Source organism: Eretmochelys imbricata, chromosome 8 (genome assembly GCF_965152235.1).
Source record: "Eretmochelys imbricata isolate rEreImb1 chromosome 8, rEreImb1.hap1, whole genome shotgun sequence".
In the NCBI taxonomy this organism is placed as follows: domain Eukaryota; kingdom Metazoa; phylum Chordata; order Testudines; family Cheloniidae; genus Eretmochelys; species Eretmochelys imbricata.
Genome location: NC_135579.1, coordinates 8,755,672 through 8,770,535, shown reverse-complemented (window position 1 = coordinate 8,770,535; position 14,864 = coordinate 8,755,672). Strand labels below are relative to the sequence as shown.

At 42.6% G+C, this 14,864-nt stretch overlaps 1 protein-coding gene across 1 annotated transcript in view; it reads right to left on the bottom strand.

Annotated features, from left to right (window-relative positions):
* Positions 1-307: 307 nt before the first annotated feature.
* The window catches only part of MAPK9 (mitogen-activated protein kinase 9), a 79,467-nt gene continuing 64,910 nt past the window's right edge, over positions 308-14,864 (bottom strand). Inside the window, exon 13 of the transcript XR_013346867.1 lies at positions 308-454. The gene's annotated coding sequence lies outside the window, so the exon portion shown is untranslated. The remainder of the gene's footprint in view (positions 455-14,864) is intronic.

Below are 14,864 nucleotides of genomic sequence, written 5' to 3'. Positions count from 1 at the left end.
TGGGTTGTGCTCCCCAGTTCTAATGCAGTAGAAATTATTTTATAAATGTCAAAACTAAAAATATGACACAATTTTATGCCAGTTACACATTAAAAAGACGGTGGGTCCCCAAAAGTTGCAAACCCAGAACTTAAACCTCCTTTAAAGCAATCAAGTAACCACTGTTTAAGTCAAAAGCAGAGAAGAGAAGAACGGAGGCTAACACCAAACCATATTTCTGTAAATTTTGTAAGGATCATTTTGTTAAAACATAAAAACGTGCAAGCTGCATGTGTTGCCACTCTGTCGTTCTCACCTGTTAGATGGATGGGACCAAGATGGCTTTCCGTTTGCCAACACACACAAGCACCAGACGTTGCAGTTTATAGAAAGCATCTAATTTATGAATCATCCATTGACAGCTCAGACAGTGAAACTGACAACGTCCTCCTCTCCTTCTCATGCAAAACTGGAGCTGGAAAATTACATTGAGACATTTATTGTCTTGCAGATATAGTCACTCTCTTGTAAAACAGATGCCAACAGCCTGGAACTGCAGCAAGTGCCAATAGTTCTGCACAGCAAGGATGAGTGTGTGGGTACTCATTTCGCTGTAGTTCAGCTGCAGTAATCATGACTGGCTAGGTACAGAAATGAAGTGGCTACCATTTGGAAAATAAACACCCCCCCCCCCAAAAAAAAAAAAAAAAAAAGCATCCTGAACAAAAAGAGAGTTCTGCCATTTTGATGTCTGTAATATCAGGAGAGAGAAAAGGGTTTTCTATTGTTTTAATGGTAGGTGTCAGAGGTTTAAAACCCAAATCCTCCTCCTCTTCCATCCAATGACAAGGATTCAGCGGGGGCAGGAACAGGCCTATGTGATGCTTTCAAGAAGGTGCTTAGGCACTAAGAGAACAATAAACTAGTAATTGCAGGAACCTATGTGTAGGAGAGTAAATAAATTTGGGGAAACTGCACATTTAACAATAAAAGCAGAAGCCACGGCAGGAACTAGATGTAGGGAATGCTGCACTCTTGATCTGGTGGGTGGGCTGTGATCATAGGTGCTGGAACTAGGAGTGCTGGGTGGGGGAGTGCTACCGCACTCCCTGGCTTGAAGTGGTTTCCATTATACACAGAGTTTAAAGTTTGGTTCCATGGCTCTCAGCACCCCCACTATAAAAACTGTTCCAGCACCCTTGGCTGTGATGAGAAAGGAGACATTTACCTATGTCTTGGACTGATTTTTATTACCTGCTGCAATTTGGGTCTACTTTTAGTTGTGAATTCGTGGCTGCATATTTATGACAAAGGACGATAGACCAGTAGCTCTCAACCTTTCCAGACTAGTGTACCCCTTTCAGAAGTCTGATTTGTCTTGTGTACTCCAAGTTTCACCTCACTTTTAAACTATCTGCTTACAAAATCAGAAATATACAAAAGCATCACAGCACACTATTACTGAAAAGTTGCTTACTTTTTAATTTTTACCATATAATTATAAAATCAATTGGAATATAAATATTGTACTTATTCTGCATACTTTATGCATGGAATATAGTATAAACAAGTCATTGCTTGTATGAAATTTTAATTTGTACGGACTTCAGTAGCGCTTTTTATGTAGCCTGTTGTAAAACTAGGCAAATACCTAGATGAGTTGATGTACCCCCTGAAAGACCTCTGCATACCCCCAAGAGTATGCATAATCCTGGTTGCAAATCGCTGCCCTAGAATACTGGAGGCCTGCTATAAATAAATACTGCATATAAGCTCATTATACCTTCATTTCTCTTTTTCCATCTTAAAACCAGATTTTGGAACACTAATATAATAAACTTACTTAATAGCCTCACCCCCAACCTGCCCAACCTCACCCCCATGTCTCATCATGGAAAAGATATTCTAGAGACAGGGTTCCTGTGGATTGGATAAGGGTAGGTATAGTCCCACCTCAGCGATGCCCTAAGTTACAGAGCTATTGATAGATGATACACCTGTTTGGTATAGACATATTGCAGCAAAAGAGGAAAGTGAGCTAAGGAGCAAATAAAGATGACAATCTGGAAGCAAAATAAAGGTAGAAAGAGTCAGATTTACATCTCCTGGGACTCCTTTTTAATTATTTGGTGGGCTACACAGAGAAGTAGATGCCTGCAGAAATTGTGGACGTTATCCAGCTACATTGTAAAGAAACGCTCTTGCAATTATTTGCCTGAGTAAATTTGCAAGTGATGCAAATATTTGCTTCACTTTCTTCTACATCTGATCATCTGATAGAGGTGACTTGGACAACTACCACTCTGCCCCTTAAATTTTTTTAAAAATGTTTTAGAATTAATTAGGAGTCCTGGAAGGCCAGCAGGTAAATGGGCACTACTGAGCAACAAACCCGTTTGTTTGGGCTCCTTACTCACCAGAATCTCTATATTGTGAACCTTCTTTAATTGCATGGCATGCATTGTTAGGCTGGATGAAACAACAGAGAGAAAGAGAGAGAGAGACTGACTGGATAACAGCACTTCCTGGAGACTCCTTTTAATATCTACACTCAAGCCCTTACTCCTAGTTAGTTTTATTTAGTATGGCACTTGTACACAAGTGTCCCTTTCATAGCTCTGTAAAGCCACCTGTTTGAAATAGTCTCACATACAAGTCCATCTTTTCTGTTGAGTGAAGTACCCAGCACCCTCTGTTGCAAGGAGTCTATGTCTTTTTAATAAAGATTCCCCCCTCCCACACACATACACCATGTCCACCTTCAGTGTCTGCACCGGCAATATATCCCCTGACTTTGCTTTACAAAAGGCTGGTCAAAAATTACTACTGAACTTGAAGAAATACCCCAATTTTTTCCTCACTGAAAATTTCCACTCTGCATTTTCATCTATAGCAACTTAAAATTAAAAAAGCAACTGTGACATCTAGTGGTCATGAGGTTAAACACACCTGTGCTCTGCTAGTCAGGAAAAAAAATGTCATGTTTCTGTCCAGTCATGAAAAGGAGCTCTGTGTAGCTGGAGAGCTTGTCTCTGTCACCAACAGAAGTTAGTCCAATAAAAGATATTCCCTCCCCCACCTTGTCTCTCTAATATCCTGGGGCCAACAACATCAGTACAAACAACATGTTTCTTTCACACACAATAGCCCAGATCTCCAAAGATACTTTAGCACCTAACTCCCATTGAAATTAATGACAGACAGCTGCCTAAATACCTTTGAGGATCTGGGAAATAATTCTGTACATTTGGTGATGCTTTTCATCTGGAAGGATTCTGAAGTGCTTAACCAACTTTAACAAAAAGAGGACGGACTTCACCCGCCAATGAAATGCAGCTACAGCGGTTTATGAGCAGTGATAGTTCAGGGGTGCTTAGGAGAGGAACTGAGGAATATTTTGTTCAGCTGGAACTCCAGAAGGAGTGAGAATTAAAGGAGGATATTCAGGAGGTTCTGGGCTCTCTAGTAGGGCTGAATGTGTGGTTACAATAATTAATAATAAAAATGCAAAACTCTTCTAGAGTGCTTGTCCTCAGAAGCTCTCAAAGTGCATTACAAAAGAGGTCAGTATCACTATCCCCATCTACAGATAGGGAAAAGGAAGCACAGGGAGGGAAAGTGACTTGCCAAGGTCCCCCAGGAGACCAGGGGCAGAGCCAGGAATTGAACCCAGGTCTCGAGTCCCAGTCTGTTGCCTTACCCACACATCCTAGACCACACTGCCTCTCTTATAAGCACCCTGCCCTCATTTTTGACTCTCTCCCGTGCTGTTGAACGACACTAGTCTTGGGCTCTTGGTAATGCCATTCAGTTGGGACACTCTGTATCAATACGCAAAAACACTATGTTGTTGTGTCAGTTAAGGTTGGACTGAACATAACATATCTAACCCATAAGCAGGAAAATGAAAAATTAATGCATGTAACAGTACGTACCTCTACCCCTCCACCCAGAGACACGTCTCACCACTAAAACAAGCACCAAGCAACACAGACAACACACCACAACCAAATAAATCTGCCTGCACCCCCAGATCACATTTCCCCCTACTGTGCACAGTTCTGGAAAAAACACACTTGCTTGTGTTAGGGTAGAGGAACACTGCAAGGGGACATACTGCAATAATTTCTGCTCTCGGTAACACCATGCTTCCACACAAGGGCAGAATGTGTCCCTCTGAGGGTCTGTCAACACTAGGCAAGTTGGTAGTAGGTGACAATGGATGTTTGGTATTATTCCTCCCGCCCCCTCCCTTTGTATACTCTTGCCCATAACAGAGGTTGAAAGTGATTTGGTTGCTGGTGTAGGCCAGACAAAACCCATTTTCAACACTGTTACAGAAAAAGATTGCCCCTGGTGGCAAGTGGCATCTATCACCCTTTCTGTAAACTGTGTTGAAAATGGTTGTGGTCTCATCTTCATTAACAGTTGAACTGTTTTCAACAGCAGGTGAGGAAGAACCCATTTTTGACAATCATGGTCAACAACATGTTAATTGTCCTTATAGATGGAACCGAATTGTCATTAGATTTTAAGATATTATACATATATAAATATATATATATATACACACACACACACACACACCGCCCCGCTCCCTCCACATCCTTTAATCAGAGCAGAAGTGTCCGGTACGTTTACACACACACACACACACACACACACACACTTAAGTCTTCACTTACACCAGGGATGGGCAAAATATGGTCCACAGGCTGGATCCGGCCCGCCAGGCTCTTTGGCTGCCCCCTCGCGATCTCCGGGCTGCTAAAAGCCCTGCAGTGCACAGGGGTGCTCAGGCAGGCTGCCTACCTGCTGTGGCCCCATGCCATTCCCGGAAGTGGCTGGCTGCTGCAGGCATGTCTCCGCGCGCACCTGGTGGGAGGAAAGGCGGCTCTGTGCGCTGCCCCCACCCCCAGAACTGTCCTCACAGCTCCAATTGGCTGGAAAGGGGCGCGCAGAGACATGCCAGCAGCAGCTGGCCACAGCCACTTCCAGGAGCGGTGTGGGGCCACAGCAGACAGGCAGCCTGCCTGAGCCCTGCTGTGCTCCTGGCCGGGAGCCACCTGTGGTAAGCGCCTCCCAGCCAGAGCCTGCACCTCCTCTTGCACCCAAATCTCCTGCCCCAGTCTGGAGCTCCCTCCTGCACTCAAACTCCCTCCCATACCCCTCACCCCCTCCATTAATACAGTAGAAATGTGTGGGCCGTGACGACTTACCAAAATTCATGGAGTGGCCCCCCTGTGAAAATTATTGTCCATCCCTGACTTCCACCCTGGAAAGCCACAGTTAGCCTGCTGATGCCCTTGCAGGAAAGTTCATACTTCAGTCAGCCACAGTATAATTCATGTCTGATAAAATGTGAATGGACTGTATTGTTTTCTCTCTCTCTTCTTTTTTAGAGATCAGAAGAGATACACAAGAGCAAGAAACTGGCATCAGACCAGAATCAGGAGAAAATCCCATAACTTTCCTACAAAAACTATTTCAAGCATGTTTCATTTTAACCACACATGGCAGCATCTCTAAATTCCAGGAAGAGGTAATTCCGGACAAGGAATCCTGCATTCCATCCAATGAATGTGCAATTAGCCCAAAAGAAAAACAATTTTTCAAAACATCCCAGGCCTATGCAAGCTGAAGGTTTGAATCCAAGTTCTTCCTCTGCCTCAGGGTAAAAACAAAACAAACCAACCAACCAACCAACCAACCAAAAATACAACTCGTATTTCTGCCATCGACCTTTAATTTGTAAGGACATAGTGTAAACAACCTATTCCATTTACGCTCTCAGGAAGACCTTTTGGGATTTGTATTGCAGTCCTCTAGATTGGGTGTTTAAACTTGAGGATAGGGGACAACAGCAACGCTGGGTACTACTGTAAATGATCCATCTCTTTCATTAGGCAGTATGGAGAGTTTGTGCTCCATCTCCTAGAAGTACTCTTCCAGCTCCTATCGCATCCCTCAAGGCCTCAGTATTGCCAACATTTGCAATGTTATCATGATTGCAGTGCCGCCAAACCTCCACATTCAAAATCTTGAGACAAGCCCTGAAACATCATGAAATTGGCCCAGAAATCCCAAGATCTTATTCTCTGTAGTAAATCCTATTTTGAGGTCTGATTTCTGAGTTCTCAAGGAGAATCCATGCACCTACACACATACATTTCAGGGCACTTAATCTGAAATGGACAAAGTCTACACACACTGGTGAGAGAGGGAGAAGAGAACATTTCACTTTTTCTACTGACTAATGGGAAGGACTCTTTCCCCTACTCGGGACATGGTCCCCTACTCCTACCATGGGGACTTGCTGCAGCTTTTTCTTCCAGGCAAGGCTTCTGTCCTGCTCTCTTGCCCTCCAAATGATGCCTTCTACCAGCTCCTTCCCAGTCAGGCCACTGACCCCTGCCCAGTTCCCCTCTTCCTCTCTTGGGACACTGCCTGGCCCACCCTCCTTTGCCCATTATGAGTAGCCCAGAAGCAGTGAAGGAAGGAAGAAAGAGCATAGCTGGGCTGGAGGGAAGGGTGCACTTACCGTCTCTTCTCTTACCCCTCCCTGCTCCTCTTTGCTACCAACCTCATCCCCAAGGCAGCACATAGGGTGCCCTGTACTGCAGGCATTGGCTACAGCTATGTGTCCTGAATGGGTCACAGCTCCAGAGACGGAGCAGCACAGCACAGCTGCTCCCCATCCCTTCCATGCTCAACAGCAGCAGCAACTTTATTCCCTCAACACACTGCAGGACGGGGGAGTTAACGGAGGTAGGCACCCTGAGGGAATGCCCCCTCCTCTGAAGGTTGAAGATGGGGGCGGGGCTGGGGGACTGTGGGAATCTGGCAGTGGGAAGGAATGTGGGGAACAGGTGCACCAGGGAGCCAGGGCCTGCATTTTTGCATTTGCTTTTGAGGTTGAATTTTAATCCTGTGGTTGTCACACACACACTCTAGTGGTTGGCCAAGGGGGTTCAAACACCAGAAGATTGACCAAAAATGTGATATTTTCTTTGCTTAAAAAAAATATACTTATGATTTTTAGTCCAATCTCATGAGCTTTAGGGTTCTGACACAATTTTTAACCCCATGGACCTGGCAATATTGAGACCCTTATGATGACTAATTTCCATCAACCAGAGTTAGATTGTCAGATCCGTCACGCCCCAGGAATGCTTGTATACATCTCTCTAAATAGCTGGTTGAACCAGATTGTCCTTTCCTTTTCACCAGCCAGACTCAGGGCAGTAGGTGCTCTAATAGGATTTACAGGCACTGTATTGGAGCACCCATGAAGCTGCCTCTGGTTGTGTTTAATACATCAAACTGTGCCTTTCCACCCTCAGTTTTTATGGCCTGCTGCTGACCTCCGTTTGAGACCATTTCCAGAACCCTGAACACAAATCTCTGTGTAAGGTACCTACCATCTATTCAACTTTCCCATTCAGATAAGATGTCAGAGATTTCCCAGACTCAGTCATATGTTTAATTCTTTCAAAAAGTTGTTAATATTAGGGATGAATTTAACACTGACAGAAGGAGACATTTGACACCCTCTTTTCATCCACAGCGTAGGTCCAGCACAACAAACTTCCTCACCAACCCTGATCCAGATGGGCTACCACCCAAGGTGAAAAAGGTGAAAAAGCTCAATTAACTCTCAATGCCCATTCAATCCTTGGCTGCTTTGCAGAGTGCCAAAGGCACCAATTAGTGCCACTCATGGTGGTGATTCTTATGATGGTGACACTGGGTCTGAGGAACTCAAATAGGCAGTCATGGTATACACACTACAAAAACCCCATCAGCTAGAAATTACAATCTTACATTAAATAAAAAAAATTCACTGACCCCATGAAACCCATCCATTTGCCTAATATACCTATGTATGCAGTGTACTTACAAGAATGCTCAAGCAATCTCTATCTAATTTAGATGGTAAGCTTGCTTGAGCAAAGACTGCATCCTGCTCCTGTTTTCTAGCACACTGAACATAGCGTTAGCACTCAAATAATATTCAGAATCACTAAACAGGTCACATAAGTGGCCCTATCAAACTGATTTGTTAGTGGCTTTTAGTTCTATCTTTCTGAAAAAGTATAGAGGCATAGATAACATAAATGTGAATACATCTGAATTCTAACTCTGAGAATTTGAAGTTCTTGATATTCCTGTTTTTAAAGCATTGGGATTAGGAGTGAGTGTGTGCACATGTGAGAGAGGAGAAAAGGGGCTCATTTGTATAAATCCTTTTTTCACAAGACACAATTAGCCTATGGAACTCACTGCCCCAAGACAGAGGCAAACAGTTTAGCAGGATTCAACAGAAGGATTGAACATCTACGTGATAAATAAGAATATCCTCAACAATGACACTGGCTGAAGTATAAGTGTATGTATGGATGTCCACTTATACTTACAAGTATAAGTGGATGCTTCTAGGCAAGCAGACAGATCACTAAATGCTTGAGGTTAGGAAGATACTTCCATGATAGTCATATTATCACATAATTGACAACTATGGTTGTTTTACACCTTCCTCTGAAGCATCCAAAATGAGCAACTACTGGAGATAAGATACCGGATTAGATCAGCCATTTTTGCCACTGGGCTAATGCAGTAGAGCAGTTCCTGTACTAAGGTGCACTGTTCTCAGATTTGCTGTCACCACCACCCCTTACTACGGAGGTGTTCTTGTGGACTGCCCACCAGAGACATTTGACAGAGCAATTGCAAAACCATAGTAACTTGGTCAATGAACCAGAGTACACTCAGTGACTTGTGAAAAGGGAAATAAGGAGGAACTGGCCAACTTTTTTCTTTTCCCATTTATCCTTTATCATTATATTAGGCATTTGTGAGAATTAGCTTCTTAATGGGTTAGCTGTTGGTAGCAGGCAGCTAAGGAGAGATATCACTGAGATACTGAGCATACATAAAATTTTAAAAAATTAATGAAATGTTGAAATGATGCTTGAGTCACTTGTACTTCTTTGGTTGAGTTAGTACATTGTCAGGCAAAATGTGCATCTAATGCACTTAGACTGCAAACTCTTCAGGGCACAGACCATATCTGTTTTATGTATGTACAGTGCCTAGCGCACTGGGGCTGCAGCCTCTAGGTGCTACCACAATACAAATAAACAACAGTTCAGATAGTGCTAAAATGCTACATAAAACACAGGAACATAACTTTGTGAAACCAATAAGAGACCCATCCAGAAAGACCAAATCCATCCAATATCCATATTCTCCAATGCAATCTTCAAGAAGCCACTCTCTGAAGTCTTTGCAGATTATCTTTGTACACAGATTGAAACCTGCTGAGTCTGAAATTGCCATTGAAAAAGTCCTCAAGACAGTAAACACTTTCAGAAAGATTTAGCTTTATAAAATGTTTAGGAACTATTTATTTTTGTTTATTTTTCATCTACCACCACAGATGATGTCATTTGCAGAAAATAAAATCAGTGATAGAAGCATAAGACAGTCAAAGGATGTGATAGGCAGTCACTTCTAAAGGCAGAAAAAGCGTCCTCTATATAACTCTGTCAGGACCAGTTTGAACATGTAGTTTGCCCTCCTTCAGAGGTTCTCAAATTTAATTGCTCCGTGACCTCCTTCTGACAACAAAACTTACTACACGACCCCAGGAGGGGGAACCAAAGCCTGAGCCCGCCTGAGTCCAGTCGCTCCAAGGTGGAGGGCAGGGGGGGAAGAGAAAAAGCCGAAGCCCAAGGGCTGCAGCCCCAGGCGGGGGGGGGGGGGGCCTGTGACCTGAACCCTGACTCCCAGAGCTGAAGCCCTTGGCTTTTAGCTTCAGCCCTGGGTGGTAGGGCTCAGGATTCAGTTTTGGCCCTTGGCAGTGGGCCACAGGCTTTGGCTTCAGCCCTGGGCCCCAGCATGTGTAATGCCAGCCCTGGCGACCCCATTAAAACAGGGTCGCTCGTGACCCACTTTGGGGTCCCAACCCACAGTTTGAGAACCACTCTACTTGAACCATATTTGACAAAACAGGTGGTGCACTAGTAAAATAGCCTTCTAGTTTCCATGCCGTCAACACCCTTATTACATTAGTAACAACTTCACTATAATGCTATCCAGAGCTCAGTTTCCAAGGACCTTATGTTGTTCACTTCCCATTACATCCACCCACACTTCAGCATAGAAGCATCACCTCTGCAACTCTTCCAGCCACAATTTACTCAAGACACAAGATATCTGAGGAGGCACTCATACTTCAGTCTCAATTGACAGCCCATTCTGGAACCATTTCCTCACAGATACGGAGAATGTTTCAGTTTTGCCAAGGCTCCTGTTAAAAGAATGTCTGACAAGAAATTCTACATTTGAATGAAAAGAGGAAGAAGGTCTTTCACATTTGTGTAAGTAGCAGCTGGTGCTCTTCACAGTTGTCTGCCTCTTTCTCCCACACACGCCCTCCCCCCCGCTTTTTTTGTCAAAGTAATTTATTGTAAAAGATAGAGAATCTAATTCTTCAGAGACTTCAGCCATCTGTTATTTATGAAACATAAAATTGGTGTAAAGCAATGACATTATTCCAAGAAAAAACATATCTGGAGTATTAAGGGCTTTTGCTCCGTAGCAACTGCCGTTCTTGATTTTTATCTACCCAGTACTTTATTTCTGCAAAACAGAATCTGTGGATCCCACTCCTTCAGTCAGCAGTTTTCTTGCCCTTAGTATGTGTGTAGTTCTTATCTCTCTTGATTCTTCTTTCGATAATAATCTCAAGTCTTCTTCAGAGTTACTGAATATTCAATCTGCTTGTTCAAGTTTAAGGGCTGTTTTCTACCGAGGAGGCTTAAAGTAAAAATTTCACAAGTCCCATTTACTTTCTATGGTCTGAAAGGCACCTAGCAGAGCTCTGGGCACAGTGGAATGAATAATAGTGTGTTATTCATTTGAGAGGAGGGAGATACCTTAAAACTCATGTAAAAGAACAGCTAGTGGATGCTGAAGTCTGCCTTGATGGTGGCCACTAAGCCAGCCCAAATCAATCAAAACGTATTCCCATCTGACTAAATGCTGTATGAGCCTTGTCCAGCAGGCTTTACAGGTCTGAGGAAAGAAAAATTCCACAAAGGATGCTGAGCTCCCTCTACAAAGGGTTATAAACATTTGGCAGTTTCACTCAAGCTATCAAAGTTTCCCAGTAGACTAGGGAGTCTAACCGAAAGGAGATGACCAGTTTTTGTGCAGCAAAGGGACCAACTTTCAATTTTGCATCTTCTTGTGGGACCAATCCACCATTTTTAATCTAACACATGCACATCTAGGATATAGCAAATTCATAACACAGCCTTTTAAAATAAACGGATAATATAGCAGCCTACCACTCTTAGAAAATGGCTCATGAAAGCACCAGGCTCAAGAGATACTTCTAAAGCATATGAGGAGTAGCCTTTATTTTGCGTGCATCAGTTTCAGAGGGTTGTTTGTTTTTTTAAATACAAACTCGAAGTCAAGTGAACAGAAAAGAACATCAGAAAGAGGGACTCTGCATGGATATGTGAAAACCCTGGAAGAAAACATACAAAAAATAAGTAATGTGGTAGCTGGGCCAGCTAAGGTTTCCTATAGTTTATTTGTATTGGTAATCTTGCTCACTATTCAAACCTCACCTTGTTCCTTGTACCAAATGACTGAGGGAAAAGGATCTCCAAATTACTATTAAATTGCTTTAGTTTTAAAGTTAAATGTATTTTAACTGTAATTACAAGCTTCCCCCCCCCCCCACCTATTTAGTTTGCTGTACTTGAGTGATTTCTGGTCATCTGGAAAATGAAACTGTACTTTACTTACTTGAGTATCCTCTGAAAAGAAGCAGTTAAAAAAATGTCTATTTAAAATGTATTCGTTCGTTAATTTTTAGTAAGTAGATAAAAAGAGCCCTAAGCTTCCTTGACCTCAGAGTTCTTGTCCTTGATACAACAGCGCTGAAGAGAGACTGAATAGCTTTACTTTAACCATTACCCTCTGCTTCCTTTAAAATGTGCAACAGTTGAGGTCAGTGATAAAAAAGCTCAGCAAGCCGTTTTCCATTCATGCAATTTTTCTCACGCCAGGCTGGCTAGACACAGTGCACCCAAAACAGATTTAACATGCCTCTTCCATAATCTGTGCAATATGGAACATAGGGAGCCTTGTATTTGTAGAATACAGACCAGCTATCCCCTTCTGCCCCAGGTTACTGACAGCCAAGATTACCCTGGCAGAAAATTTATCAGAGAAGAATGCAACTAGTAATTCAGACAGCTATGAAATGTGCCACCCACAGATGTCATTCAAACTACACAGAAAAGATGGAGGGTACACAAAAGAGGTGGTGTCTCCTGGGGATAAGAACAAGCCAGCACAATGAGACCATGCGCACAGTGAACTGGCACACCAACTTGAGGCGTCACCCGTTCCATATCAAAAACAAAATCAGAGACTGAAACAAGATCCAGGCTCCAACAAAATGGACAATTTCCAAGTATTTGAAAAGCTTCAAACAGCTGTGGTAAGGAAGAAAAGTTTCACAGTCCAGGGTGAGGCAAATGCATGAAAACAACCTCTTCTATAACAAAACGGAACGGATTCTTTTGCAAAGCCAGTAGGAGCAATACTGGTCAGGGATCCAGGACTAGCTCCCTATGTGAAATTATGTTTGAAGAAAACCCGACTTCAAGATATTTAACCAGGTCTACCTGCCCAGAAGAGTCCCAAGAAACTAACACAGCCACTTCCAATGTTTTGGGGCTACAGGAAAACTTGGGACATGGCCCAGGGGACAAGAGCAGTGAAGGATCTCCTGCCAATGACTTCTCAGCAAATTCAACTTCAGTGCAGCACCATCTTGTCAGCCTAAAGAAGCAGACGTCCAGGCAGAAGGCAGAGTATGAAGCTAAAATTACAAGGTAAAGAATCTTAGACTATGAGCTTTCTGGCTCAGGGACTTTGTGTTGTGTGTACTGTGCCTACTGCTGTGACACAGAGATCCCCAACTGAGGTCCTTGGACACTATTGCAATAGAAATAATGTTTTTTCACATTTCAAAGTGAATGTTTCTCACTGTCCAGTATTTACAAGAGACCAGTTTTGACTCATGTTACAGGGTTTAGGCTAATGTCATTTATTTAAAACTAACAGAAGCTAGTATCATTTGAGCTGGTTGGAAAATGTCAAAGCATTTAAAATTTCTTGGAGAACTAAAAGATTTTTTTTTTTAAAAAAAAAAAATCTGAAGTCAACTGTGGAATTCCCCTCCCCCCTTTCAGTCAGCATGAAGAGCAGTACTTTGGGCAGTCAGTTTGGGGTTGGGGGGAAATAAGCCAGGATATAAACAATACTAATACTAAGCACTGACACAGCGCTTTACAAACTTTAAAGGAAAATTCTTTGCAACAGCTCAGTGGGGAGGTTGGCAAGTACTATCCTCATTTTTCGTATCAGGAAATTGAATAGGGAAAGTAACCTACCTTATGCTGCTTAGTGAGCCAAAGGTAGACCTAGAACAAGAATGCAGCAGCTCCTAAGTCTGTGCTCAGTCAGCTGAACAATACCACCTGTTTATTATACAAAAAATGCCCATATCTTCTAAACAGATATAATCACTAATTAGTTAGCTATAAAATTTCAGATAAATTATCCAAATAGAATATTTAGTTAAAGTGTGATATACCTTGAAATAATTATTTTAGTGACTTTCAAACGGGGATATTTAATTTGCCCTCAAAATAAAGGAGAGGAAGTGCAATCTGCCCGATATTGAAGATTTGTTGGAAGTTTCCTAGTTTCATAGGATAGTCCCACTTTCAAAGGGGTTAATGATTCCTGCTTAATAAATGTATTGCCTGCAAACACTAGAAGATTAAGCCTCCCCTGGGAGTAAACGAATACAAAATATTTTTTGCCCAGCGCTGCAGCCTCAGCATTTCAGATGAATGTAACTAAAAGCAATTAACAACAAAAAACTGCTTTGCCATACATTATGCAGGTCTAGCCTTACAATAAAAAGGAAAGTAAATGATGCAAGTGAGACAAAAATGTCACAGGTCTTGGATACATCAACCGTTCTGTTGAGTAATGTAAAGATTAAATAAGGGATTGGTGGGAAAATAAAGGAGCTGTTCCTTTTTTAGTTCCATCCTTATTACATTCTGCCTCAATTCTCCCTTGCAGTTTCAATTTGGTATTCTCATTCAGTTTCTTTCCTAAAAAAATAGTTGTCTGGCTGTTTGCTGTTGAACAGGTGTAGTGTTCCACTGCAGAGGCCTATTGCATGTGTGTGAGATGGTTCCCATCAATCTTACAAGGAGAGGCTGACGGAACTGGGCTTGTTTACTCTGCAGAAGAGAAGACTGAGGGGGGATTTCATAGCAGCCTTCAGCTACCTGAAGGGGGGTTCCAAAGAGCCTGGAGCTTGGCTGTTCTTAGGGGTGGCAGATGACAGAACAGGGAGCAATGGTCTCAAGTTGCAGTGGGGGAGGTCTAGGTTGGATATTAGGAAACACTATTTCACTAGGAGGGTGGTGAAGCACTGGAATGGGTTACCTAGGGAGGGGGTGGAATCTCCATCCTTAGAGGTTTTTAAGGCCTGGCTTGACAAAGCCCTGGCTGGGACGATTTAGTTGGGGTTGGTCCTGCTTTGAGGAGGGGGTTAGATTAGATGACTTCCTGAGGTCTCTTCCAACCCTAATCTTCTATGATTCTATCTATATTGCATGCAAGTTAAAGCAACAATAATACAGTTAAATAATCAACAGTATGGAAAAGCAAATTTTGATAGCTGTTAATTTTTTTAGCATTAGATACAGAGTGTGTGCAAGGATCCTGAACACTTGTGAGATTCCACTGAAATCTGATGTAAAATCCAACTATTC